We start from the raw sequence: 12,328 nt of genomic DNA on the forward strand, positions 1-12,328 counted from the left end.
GGAACAATTAGAACTCTCACACATTGCTGGTAGAAATGAAAAATGGTTCAGCTATTTTGAGAAAAGTGTTTGGCAGCTTCTTATAGGGTTAAACATTTACTTTCCATACCAGTTCCAGTTGAGCCTACTCTGACTCATGGTGACCCCATGTGTGTTAGAGTAGAACAGCACTCCACAGGATTTTCAATGACTGATTTTTTCTGAGGTGGATAAGGTGCCTCTGAGTGTGACGTACCTTTCAGTTAGCAGCCAAGCATGTTAACTATTTGGATCTCCCAGGGGCTCCATCCCACAAAATCCATTGCCATCGGTTGCTATGAGGGACTCCGTAAGACCCAGCAATCGCACTCCCAGGTATTTACCCAAGAGAAATACAGAGAGACAGACAGATACACAGACAGAAATCTGTATGTGAGTGTTTATAGCAGTTTTATTCATAATTACCCAGAACTGTAGACAACCTAAACCCAAACCCATTGCCGTCGAGTTGATTCCGACTCATAATGACCCTATAGGACAGAGTAAAGCTGCCCCATAGGGTTTCCAAGGAGCAGCTGGTGAATTTGAACTGCTGACCTTTTGGTTGGCAGCTGAACACTTAAGCACTGTGCCACCAGGGCTCCTGTAAACAACCTAAGCACAGAGTAATGGATAAATAGTGCGTTTTGTCCATACAATGAGATACTACACAGCAACAAAAAGAAATGAATTACTGATACATGCAGCAACACAAATGAATCTTGAAAACATCATGATAAGTGAAAGAAAGCAGAATGAAAAGACTGAGAACTATATGATTTCATTTATATGACATTCTGTAAAAAAGACAAAACTATAGAAAGAGGTCAGTGGTTGATAGATGGAAATATTCTTCCTCTTGATTTTGGTGGTGGTAACAGATCTGCATACATGGTCAAAATTCATAGAACTGTACATTTAAAAAAGAATGAATTTTACTATATATAAATTATATCTCAATAAACCTGACCTAAAAAAATTCTGCTTTTTTGATTTTTTACCAGAAAAAGTTAACTCAGTTCTGATAAAACTCAGGAGAAAAAAGTGATTATGGTTTCAATTGGTGTCTGAAACTTTTTTTTCTTAACTAAGGAAATAGTGAAACCAGTTATTTCTATGATCGAAGATTCATTTATAGCATGGAATTAAATCTAGCTTCAAAGAATTAATTACTTTTACATTTTGCGTTGTAGTCCAATCTCAGCAATCAAGCAATCTGAAAGAGATAAACCTATTTGGGAAAATGCCTGTCTCTCAGCATTATCTAACACTGACTCAGACAGGTTATAGGTCATGGGAACCGAAAGGCTGAAAGAAATTGTTTTTGTAATGCAAAATGACATATCTTGGAGACATGGAAATAATATGAGAAAATTCTGAGAAGGTAATTGTCCTGTTTTGGGAAAAGATTAATAATAACTCTTCCACACATTCAAGATGTGGCCGTTTGCTTTCAGTATCACCTAGGCTCACTGCATATGAAAACCAAAGATGTCCTGAAGGAGGGCTGAAGATACCATGGTGATGAGGAACTAGAACCACATGGAAGGAGATAAGGGCTGAAAGATGGAGCTGAGGAGGTGGAATAGGCATAGGAAAAATATAATTCCCAAGGAGGGACTTGCCTTCAAAAGGCTTAGGGCTAGTACTAGAGGGAAAATACATACTGACAAATAAAGCAAGAAGTGTGACATGTCCTTAATGAACATCTATGCAAGGTAAATGGGGTCATAAAAGTGGACAGATATGTTAAGTTCCTCCTTGGGGTGTCCTGGAAGCCACAATGGCTTCATAGAAGACAGGATTCTAAAACTGATACAAGAAAAAGAGAAGAGAGGGTATTCCATGCCACTGGAGAAGTTGAGCAAGTCACTAAAGTATGAAGGCTCCAGATTGGACAGTTGTGTGGGGCTAGAGCTTGGGGAGCAAATTGGGCATGGCTGCAGATGAGGCTGGTACATTTGAGGAGGTAGGCAGGGGTCAGCTCTGTGATACCTTGTAGATCTTCACCTCTGCTCAATCCTGTAGGCAATGGAGAGTTATTGTGAAAATAATACAATGATATTTGCCTTTTGAATAAATCACACTCCTAACTATAAAGAGTATGAAAGGAAGTGTGGAGTAAATGGTAGAGGTGGACACTGGGGATGTATAGCCCATTTAGGAGACTATTGCAATTGTCCAGATGAGAGACAACAGTGGCCTAAAATGAGAGATAGTAGCCATGGGGATGGAAAGGGTAACATTATATCTTCCTCAGAATAAAGTTCTAAGAAAGATGGAGAACTTTGGATAAGGTTCAAATTCTTTAACACAACTTAAAAGCTATACCATTAGCTAGCTCCAGCTCATTTCTGTGCATCCCAACTGTCTCCTCGTTCCCACACTCTTGCATCCTGCCCATCTCTAGTTTCACTCTCCGTGACTCCAGGTCTTTACACATTCTAATCTCTCTCCATGGAAAACCATGAACATTCTTCCATCAATCCTTTTTTTTTTTTAAGGCATCGATTATATGTCCCAAATTTCCACAATAGCTGGAGTTGAAAAAAATCCAATGTTATAAAATATAGGATCACATTATTGCAAAGTTAAAGAAGTGACCAGAGAAAGGGGCTCCAAAAAACCCATTGCCATTATTGATTCCAACTCGTAGTGACCCTATAGGAAAAATCAGAACTGCTCCATAGGGTTTCCAAGGCTGTAAATCTTTATGGAAGGAGACTGCACATCTTTCTCCCGTAGAGTGGCTGGTGGGTTTGACCTGCCGACCTTTCAATTAGCAACCAAGCAGTTTAACCACTGCACCACCAGGGCTCCTAGAGAGCGGCTAGTTGGCTGCAAATCAGGGCACTGCTGCTATTCAGTGTTGCCTGATGGCATTTGTCTGCTCTGTCTCAGTGTTTCTCAGGACAATTATTTACTTTATCATCTAAACTAGTACACTTTTGCCTGAGACAAATGCTAAACTAGACAAATTCTTTAGGGTGATAGGCGCAAACCAGGATGGACCCCCAAAACTGGAGCAATTATGGTCACACTAGTTCTGGGTCATGTGTCTGACTGGGACTTCCAGGAATCTCCTGGTTAGATGATGCTTACTACTTTTGGTTGAATCCTGAAGCACAGAACTAGGGTCATAAGAATCAGTCCTCACCTACTTGCTGCCTGAGATGATCTGGTTCTACTTCCTGACCCTCTCTTTACTTCATCTTCCCTTCCATTCTTCCATCACCACTCAGAAGATGTGAAGATTAGCCTGATCCTTTTCAGAGGATGATGGCCATTTGCCTTATATTAATATCTTCAGCATCAGACTTGTGTTTTACTGTATTATGTTGATAAAGAAAAATATAGGCAGGCCAACATGGCGCTATAGGCAGAAGCACCATGCTGTCCCTCCACAGCAAAGACCCGAAAAACTAAGTAAAACAGAGACAAGCATCAATCCTAAGTGTCAAATGAAGAGAGAAAGAACTCAACCAAGCACTGAATGGAATAAGAAACTGACAGAGAACAGAGAGTGAGGAGAGATACGGAGCAGAGGTCTCCTATAAGCTAACACGGCACGGATTCACCATCTTGGACCCTTGTTGGAGATCTGTGAACAGGGAGTGTGGGAATGTAGCTTCATGGAGCTCCCAGCAGGAGACAGAGGACCTGGTAACCAGCAACACATGCCTTCCCACCCCCCACCCTTCTTCCCTCTGCTCATCCTCAGCTGTTTCCTGCAGGCCAAGGTCACTCAGCCTGGGAGGCATCAGCTTTGTCCTGCTTGGATTAGCTTTGCCCACACCAGCTGGCTCCTTCAGTGCCATTTCTTTGTTGCTGGTGTTGCTTTTTCCATGTTTTTTTGGTTTCTTCCCTCTCCTTCACTTCCTTCCCTTCCTGTCTCTCAAACACCTGGCTCTGTGTGCCATCTCTGACTCTTCTTGGCAGGCTGTGAAGTGTCACCACTTCCCTGGTCCTTGCCTCCACACTGGTGGGATCCCTGGGGCCATTTTTGGTTTTTTATTTTGTTTTGTTTTTCTTCATTGCTCTGCTTCCTGTCTTTCTCTACTTTCCTTCTTTTCCTGTCTCCTAAATACCTGGTTCTGTGTGCCATCTCCATCCCTTCTAGATGGGCTGTGCCCTGAGGATTGGGAACCATTGCCCCTGTTGCTGGTGGGATCCCTAGGGGCATTTTAAAAGAAATTTTTTTTCTCTTTTTATTTTTTCCTTTTTGTTTTTATTTATCTCTCATTTTCTTGTCTCTGCATTTAAATGACAGGCTCCCTCAGTACTTTTTTTTTTTTTTGGCTCCTGTTTCTCTCTCCTCTTTCTCTTTTTTCCCATACCTCCACACATCAAAACCTCCCCCTCTCTCCTGCCTATATGCACCATATGCTGAACACTGCACCCCTGAGTAGCACAGGCATGGCCTACCAGAACCTGCCCTGCACTGACCACTCCCCCACCCCCCGGCCTGGCCTTGCCCTGTCAGCCCCAGTACATGCCACAAACAACCCATCCCAGCACCCCTCTTCAGCTAGACCTGCTCTGCTGCACCCTAGCTGAGCAACTGCCCGGCCCATCAGACAAAGTGGTGAGAATTATTGTGCCCATAGACAAGCAAAAAACAAAGAACACACAGCCCAGCTGCTCAAACATAACCAAATAAAACAAAAAGCAGGATGAAACAAACAAATCTACAATCAGAAAGTGAATAATTACTGAATGTCCCAAAGACAGCAGACAATTTCAAAACATACGAAAAAAAAAAAAAGGACAGGATGGTTCCAATAAGCATCCAAAATAAAACACCAGATGACCTACCAGTAGAAGAAAAGGCACTGGAACCACCTAATAGGGAATTCAAATCTTTAATATTCAGAGCTATCCAAGAGTTGAAGCAAAAAGCAGACAAAAATGAGGAAAATCATGGAAAATGATGTGGGATACAATTGAAAGCAAAAATTTGCAAGTGATCAGAGTTCTAGAATGGAGGGAGAAAACGGAAAACACAGAGAGGATCATTGAAGAATTGCTGACAGAAAACTTCCCTAATATCATGACAGAAGAAAAGCTGACCATCCAAGAAACTCAATTAACCCCATGTAGGATAGACCCCAAGAGAAAATCACCAAGGCATATCATAATGGCGCTCATTAAAACCAAAAACAAAGAAAGAACCCTGGGAGCAACACAAGAAAAACATAAAGTCACATACAGCGGGGAAACAATCAGACTAAACTTTGATTACTAGGCAGAAACCATGCAGGCAAGAGAGCAATGGAATGACATACATAAAACCTTGAAAGAAAAAAATTGCCAACAAAGAGTAATACATCCTGCAAAACTCTGTTCATATATGATGGTGAAATTAGGACATTTTCAGATAAACAGAAATTAAGGGGATACGTAAAAACAAAACCAAGCTTATAAGAATTATTGAAGGAAGTCCTTCAGTTTGAGAACAAATAACATCAGATGAGAATCTGAATCTAGAATGCAAGATTGCACCAGCCAGATACCAACCTAGGAAATAAATTCTCAAGGATTATTCAAAACTAAAAGATTTACAACAAGGAAGCAGAAGGGTTAATCTGTAAATGACAACAATGTCACAACAATAAAAGAGGGAATAAGTGGTGTAGGTAGAGAACTTTCTAATGGAGAAGAAGGCAAGGCAATACCAAGTAATAATAGACTAGTTCAAACCTAGGAAGATATAGGTAAATTTCAAGGTAACCACAAAGAAAGTTGACGAACCTACTCACCAAAATAAAGAAGAAACACATAAAGTCTCAGTAACAACAAAATCTACAAAGACAAAAGAAACGAAAAAAAAAAAAGCCACAAACAAAAGGAATTCAGCACAGGAGTGTAAGGGGAACAAAGAAAATGTCAGCACCACCAAAATGACAGCAATAAACTCACACCTATCAATAATTACACTGAATGTAAATGGTCTAAATGTACCTATAAAGAGACAGAGTGTGAGAGAATGGATTAAAAAAAAAAAGAAGAAGAAAAAGGATCCATCAATATGCTGTCTACAACAGACACGTCTGAGAAACAAAGATGTGAATTTATTAAAAAATCAAAGGATGGAAAAAATATATCAAGCAAACAGCTACCAAAAAAGAGCAGGTGTGGCAACACTAATCTGAGACAAATTAGGCTTTAAAACAAAATCCACTATAAAAGACAAAGAAGGGCACTATATAGCAATTAAAGGGAAGATCCATCGTGAAGACATAACTGTAATAAACATCTATGCACTCAATGACAGGGCTCCAAAATACATAAAACAAACTCTAACAGCACTGAAAAGAGAAATTGACAGTTCCACAATAATAGCGGGAGACTCCAACACACCACTCTGTAGGTTACAAGTCCAAATTCAGCGCATCCGCTCCTGGGGAAGGCTTTCTCTCAGAGAGAGAACATCTAGAAAGAAACTGAACAAAGATACTGTCATGGATTGAATTATGTCCCCCCAAAAATGTGTGTATCAACTTGGTTAGGCCATGTTTCCCAGTTTGTGTGGTTGTCCTCCATTTTGTGATTGTAATTTTATTTTGAGAGGACTAGGGTGGGATTGTAATACCACCCTTACTCAGGTCACCTCCCTGATCCAAGGTAAATGGTGTTTCCCTGTGAGATAATACAAAGTTTTTCTCTGACCACAACGTCATCAAAGTAGAAATTAACAACAGGAAAAGCAAGGAAAAAAAAAATTATTAAAGGAAACTGAATAACAACCTGCTTAAAAACCACTGAGAAATAGAAAAATCAGAGATGGAATCATAAAATTCCTAGAATCACTCAAGAATGAAAACACATCATACCAAAACCTTTGGGATACAGCAAAGGCAGCTCTCACAGGCCAACTTATCACAATAGATGCACACATTGAAAAAGAGGAAAGGGACAAAATCAAAACATTAGCTACACAGCTCAAAGAAATAAAAAGAGAACAGCAAAAAAAAAGCCAACAGCCACCAGAAGAAAGAAAATAATAAAGATCAGAGCAGAAATAAATGAAATGGAGAATAGAAAAATAGAATCAACAAAACCAAAAGTTGGTTCTTTAAAAGGATCAACAAAATTGACAAACCACTGTATAAATTAACAAAAGAAAACACACGAGGACGCAAATAACCCAAGTAAGAAATGAAATGGGGACATTACAACAGACCCAACTGAAATAAAAGGGATCATAACAGAGTATTATGAAAAACTATACTCCAACAAATTTGAAAACCTAGAAGAAATGGACAAATGTCTAGAAGCACACTCTACCCAAACTAACACAAAATGATGTTGAAAATCTGAACAGACCCATAACAAGAGAAGAGTGAAACAGTAATAAAAAAAAAAAACTCTCAACAAGAAAAAACCCTGGCCCAGATGACTTTACAGGAGAATTCTACCAAACATTCAGAGAAGAGCTTACACCAGAAACTATTTCAGAACATAGAAAAGGAAGCAATAATTCCAAATTCATTCTATGAAGCCAGCATAACTCTGATACCAAAACCAGGTAAAGACACCACAAAAAAAGAAAATTACAAATATGTCTCATAAATATAGATGCAAAAATTCTCAACAAAATTCTAGCCAACAGAATTCAGCATCATATCAAAAAAATAATACACAGTGACCAAGTGGGATTCATACAAGGTATGCAGGGATTAGAAAATCAATCAATCCACCACATAAATAAAAGGAAAGAAAATAATCACACGATCATCTCAATCAATACAGAAAAGGCTTTGACAACGTCCAACACCCATTGCTGATAAAAACTGTCAATAAAATAGGTATTATTAAAATAGGGAAATTTCTCAACATAATAAATGGCATCTATGCAAAAACAACACCCAACATCATTCTTAATGGAGAGAGGCTGAAAACACTCCCCTTGAGAACAGGAACAAGACAAGGAATGCCCTTTATCACTACTCTTATTGAGCATTGTGCTGAAAGTCCTAGCTAGAGCAGTAAGGCAAAAAAAAAGAAATAAAGGGCATCCATATTGGTAATGAAAAAGTTAAACTGTTCCTATTTGCAGATGATATGATACTGTACACAGAAAACTCAAAAGACTCTGTGAGAAAACTACTGGAACAATAGAAAGATTCAGCAGAGTAGCAGGATACAAGATGAACATACAAAAATCAGTTGGATTCCTATACAACAATAAAGAGAACGATGAAAAGGAAATCAAGAAAACATTATCATTTACAACAGCCCCTAAAAAAATAAAATACTTAGGAATAAATCTAATCAGGGATGTAAAAGACCTATACAAAGAAAACTACAAAACACTACTGCAAGAAACCAAGCGATCTACTGAAATGGAAAAACATATCATGTTCATGGATAGGTAGACACAACATTGTGAAAATAACAATTTCACCCAAAGCAATTTACAAATACAATGCAATCTCGATCCAAATACCAACAACATTCTTTAAAGAGATGGAAAAACTAATCATTAACTTCATATGGAAAGGAAAGAAGCCCCAGATAAGTAAAGCACTATTGAAGAAGAATAAAGTAGGAGAACTTGCACAACCTGACCTCAGAACCTGCTATATGGCTACGGTAGTCAAAACAGCCTGGTACTGGTACAATAAGAAATACATTGACCAGCGGGACAGAACTGAGAACCCAGATGTAAATATATCCACCTATGGTATTTTTTATGGTCACCTGATCTTTGGCAGGGGCCCAAATTCCATCAAATGGGGAAAATGCAGTATTTTTAACAAATGGTGCTGGCAAAAAAGGATGTCTATCTGCAAAAAAGAAACAGGACCCATACCTCACAAAAATTAATTCAAAATGGATCAAAGACCTAACTATAAACCCAAAAAGTATAAAGTTCATAGAAGAAAAAATAGGATCAATGCTACAGGCCCTACTACATGGCATTACAGGATACAAACCATAACCAACAAAACACAAAATCTAGAAGATAAGCTAGATAACTGGAATTTTCTAAAAATTAAACACTTATGCTCATTAAAAGACTTTACCAAAAGAGTAAAAAGAGAACCTACAGACTGGGGAAAAAAAAAATTTGCCATTACAAACCAGACAAAGATATAATCTCCAAAATCTACAGGAAAACCCAGCACCTCTACAACAAAAAGACAAGTAATCCAATTAAAAAATGGGCAAAGGAAATGAACAGACACTTCGCCAAAGAAGACATTCAAACAGCTAACAAACACATGAGAAAATACTCACTATCACTAGCCATTAGAGAAATGCAAATCAAAACCACAGTGAGATCCCATCTCACCCTGGCATTACAGGCACAAATCAGAAAATAACAAATGGAGAGGCTGCAGTGAGATCGGAACTTTTATACACTGCTGGTGGGAATGGAAAATGGTACAACCATTTTGGAAAATATGATATGGTGCTTCCTTAAAAAAATAAGAGTCGTCACACGAATAGATATATGCACGCCCATGTTCATTGCGGCATTGTTCACAATAGCAAAAAGATGGAAACAACCTATATTCCCATCAACAGATGAATGGATAAACAAACTACGGTACATACGCAAAATGGAGTACTACGCAATGATAAAGAACAATGATGAATCTGTGAAGCATCTCACAACACGGATGAATCTGGAGGGCATTATGTTGAGTGAAATAAATCAGTCATGAAAGGACAAATATTGTATGAGACCACTACTACAAAAGAAACCCATGAAAAGGTTTACACACAAAAGAAATAATCTTTGATGGTCACGAGGGGGAGGAGGGGTGGGGATGGAAAAACACTAAATAGACAATAGGTAAGTGGTAACTTTGGTGAAGGGTAAGACAGTACACAGTACTGGGGAAGCCAACACAACTTGTACAAGGCAAGGTCTTGTAAGCTGCATAGACACATCCAAATTCCCTGAGGGACCAAGTTACTGGGCTGAGGGCTGTGGGAACCATGGTCTTGGGGAACATCTAGCCCAACTGGCATAACATAGTTTATAAAGAAAATGTCCTACCTTCTACTTTGGTGAGTGGCGTCTGGGGTCCTAAAAGATTGTGAGCAACCATCCAAGATACTCCACTGGTCTCACCCCTTTGGGAGCAAGGGAGAATGAAGAAATTAAAGACAAACGTTGAAGATTAGTCTAAAGGACTAATGGACCACAACTACCACGGCCTCCACCAGAGTGAGTCCACTACAACTAGATGGTGCCTGGCTACCACCACTGACTCCTCTGACAGGGATCACAATAGAGGGTCCCAGACAGAGCTGGAGAAAAGTGTAGAACAAAATTGTAACTCACACACACACAAAAAAAGACCAGACTTACTGGCCTGACAGAAACTGGAGAAATCCCAAGAATATAGCCCCTGGACACTCTTTTAGCGTAGTAACGAATTCACTCCTGAGGTTCAACATTCAGGCAAAGATTAGACAGCCTATAAAATGAGACTAAAGGGCCATAACAGCCCAGGGGTGAGGACTAGAAGACAGGGAGGGCAGGAAAGCTGGTAATAGGGAACTCAAGGTTGAGAAGGGAGAGTGCTGATGTGTTGTGAGGTTGGTAACTGTATTAGGCTGGGTTCTCTAGAGAAGAAAAATCAGTAAATTATATAAATATATATGGAGAGAGATTTATATCAAAGAAACAGCTCATGTGATTGTAGAGGCTGAAACGTCCCAAGTCCTTGGATTAGGACAGAGGCTTCTCCTGATTCACGTAGCCAGGGGCTGGGGAACCCAAGATAGGCAGGTCAGAGAGCAGAGCGCCTGCTCACAGGCTATGAAGATCGACGAATCCCAAGATCGGCAGATAAGCTGATAGCTGAATTCCTTAGAACTGGTGGTCAGACAAGCAGGAGGCAGCTGCAGGATCCAGAGTGAGCAAAAAGCCAGAATGTCTGCTTATATTCAAATGCAGTCCACACTCCCAAGGAAACTTCCTTTCAAATGATTGGCTACTCACAGCAGATTCCATCATGGGGGTGATTCCATATAAATACCGAGAATCATGCCCCAGCCAAGTTGACACACAACCTTAACCATCACAGCAACCAATGTCATAAAACAATATGTGTACTGTTTAATGAGAAGCTAGTTTGTTCTGTAAACCTTAGTCTAAAGTACAAAATGAAAAAAAAGGTGATCCAACGGAATGTGGAAATTATAGAACAATATATTAATATCACATGCAAGCAAAATTTCACTGAAGATCATTCAGAAACGGCTGCAGCAGTATATCACAGGGAACGGCCAGAAATTCCGGCCGGTTTCAGAAGAGGACGTGGAACCAGAGATATCATTGCTGATGTCAAATGGATCCTGGCTGAAAGCAGAGAACACCAGAAGGATGTTTACCTGTGTTTTATTGACTATGCAAAGGCGTTCGACTGTGTGGATCATAACAAACTATGGATAACATTGCCAAGAATGGGAATTCCAGAACAGTTAATTGTGCTTATAAGGAGCCTGTACATAGATCAAGAAGCAGTTGTTTGGACAGAACAAGACGAAATTGATTGGTTTAAAGTCAGGAAAGGTGTGAGTCAGGGTTGTGTCTTTCACCATACCTATTCAATCCGTATGCTGAGCAGATAATCCGAGAAGCTGGACTATATGAAGAACTGGGCAGCAGGATTGGAGGAAGACTCATTAACGACCTGCGTTATGCAGATGACACAACCTTGCTTTCTGAAAATGAAGAAGACTTGAAGCACTTACTAATGAAGATCAAAGACCACAGCCTTCAGTATGGATTGCACCTCAACATAAAGAAAACAAAAATCCTCACAACTGGACCAATAAGCAACATCATGATTAACGGAGAAAAGATTGAAATTGTCAAGGATTTCTTTTTACTTGGATCCACAATCAACAGCCATGGAAGCAGCGGTCAAGAAATCAAAAGACGCATTACATTGGGTAAATCTGCTGTAAAAGACCTCTTTAAAGTGTTGAAGAGCAAAAATGTCACCTTGAAGACTAAGGTGCAGCTGACCCAAGCCATGGTATTTTCAATCGCACCATATGCACATGAAAGCTGGACAATGAATAAGGAAGACTGAAGAAGAATTGACACCTTCAAATTGTGGTGTTGGTGAAGAATATTGAATATACCGTGGACTGCCAAAAGAACAAACAAATCTGTCTTAGAAGAAGTATAACCAGAATGCTCCTTAGAAGCAAGGATGGCAAGACTGCATCTTACATACTTTGGACATGTTGTCAGGAGGGATCAGTCCCTGGAGAAGGACATCATGCTTGGCAGAGTATAGGGTCAGCGGAAAAGAGGAAGACCCTCAACGACGTGGAT

The sequence above is a fragment of the Loxodonta africana genome, chromosome 14 (genome assembly GCF_030014295.1).
Source record: "Loxodonta africana isolate mLoxAfr1 chromosome 14, mLoxAfr1.hap2, whole genome shotgun sequence".
In the NCBI taxonomy this organism is placed as follows: Eukaryota; Metazoa; Chordata; class Mammalia; order Proboscidea; family Elephantidae; genus Loxodonta; species Loxodonta africana.